The 1,375-nt window shown below is 36.4% G+C and overlaps 1 non-coding gene across 1 annotated transcript; it reads right to left on the bottom strand.

The window, feature by feature from the left end:
* Window positions 1-1,019: 1,019 nt before the first annotated feature.
* Window positions 1,020-1,129, bottom strand: LOC112745291 (small nucleolar RNA R71). The gene has a single exon (XR_003173228.1). It is a non-coding gene; the product is annotated as a small nucleolar RNA R71 (small nucleolar RNA).
* Between the last annotated feature and the right edge of the window lie 246 nt (window positions 1,130-1,375).

Below are 1,375 nucleotides of genomic sequence, written 5' to 3'. Positions count from 1 at the left end.
TTACAAATCTTTTTCAATTCTTTATCATATCTTCTTGCTTTAAGTCCTTCCTATCTTATCTTCTTTTGAATTTTAAAAATTTTAAATTTCAAATTTTTACCTTCTTTTAAAATTAAAATTTCAAAATCAAATCTTTTAATTTATTTTCAATTCTGGTTAGTTGGTTAGTTACTTGTTTTATCTTAATTTAATTTTGAAAGTTTGGTATCTCTCTAATTCTTCTTTCTTTCTCTTCTATTTTCGAAAACTTTTTACTTCTTTCTCTCTCTCTTTTTTCCGAAAATTCTTAGCTCTCTCTGTCTCTCTTCTATTTTCAAAAATCTTCTTTTTCTTTTTTCTATTTATTTTTTGAAAACTCTTTTAATTTAAAAGATATCTTTCTTTTCTTTCCTCCCCTTCTAACTCTCTCAAACGACCTCTATACTACGACATAGAGAATTCTTTTCTTCTTACATTCTTTCTTCTTGTTTATGAGCAGGAACAAGGATAAAGAACCTCTCTTTGATCCTGACCCTGAACCTGAGAGGACTCTGAGGAGGCGTTTACAACAAGTTAGAAGACAACACTCTGGAGGAAACCTCACAGAGTTTTTCAAACAAGAAGCTGAAAATATAGACATGGCAGCCAATCCTAATGGTGGAGGAGACGCAAGGAAGGTCCTAGGTGAGTTTACTGCACTCACTTCTGACTTCTATGGAAGAAGCATCTCTATACCTGTAATTGGTGCAAATAACTTTGAGCTGAAGCGTCAACTGGTCACTCTAGTTCAACAGAACTGCCAGTTTCATGGACTTCCACAGGAAGATCCCAACAAATTCATCTTTGATTTCTTGCAGATCTGTGATACTGTCAAGACTAATGGAGTGGATGCAAAAATTTACAAGCTTATGCTTTTTTCCTTTGCTGTAAGGGACAAAGCTAGGTTATGGCTGGATTCTCAGCCTAAAAAAAGCCTAGACTCTTGGGAAAAGGTGGTCAATATATTCTTGACAGAGTTCTTTCCACCTAAGAAGGTGAGTAAGCTCAGGGTGGAAGTTCAGACCTTCAGTCAGAAAGAGGGTGAATTCCTCTATGAAGCCTGGGAGAGGTACAAGCAATTAATCAGAAAAGTGCCCTCCTAACATGATTTCTGACTAGACCATGCTAGATATCTTCTATGATGATCTTTTTGAGATGTCCAAGATGGCATTGGACCACTCTGCTGGTGGTTCACTCCACTTGAAGAAAATGCCTGAAGAGGCACCAGAACTCATTGACATGGTTGCTAACAACCAATTCATGTACATTTCTGAGATGAACCCTGTAAGCAATGAGGTGGCTCAGAAAAGAGGAGTCCTGTAGATTGATACTCTAAATGCCATATTGGCTCAGAATA

Source organism: Arachis hypogaea, chromosome 14, assembly GCF_003086295.3.
Source record: "Arachis hypogaea cultivar Tifrunner chromosome 14, arahy.Tifrunner.gnm2.J5K5, whole genome shotgun sequence".
NCBI lineage: Eukaryota > Viridiplantae > Streptophyta > Magnoliopsida > Fabales > Fabaceae > Arachis > Arachis hypogaea.
The sequence above is the reverse complement of the archived record's forward strand: the minus strand, read 5'-3'. Positions and strand labels throughout refer to the sequence as shown.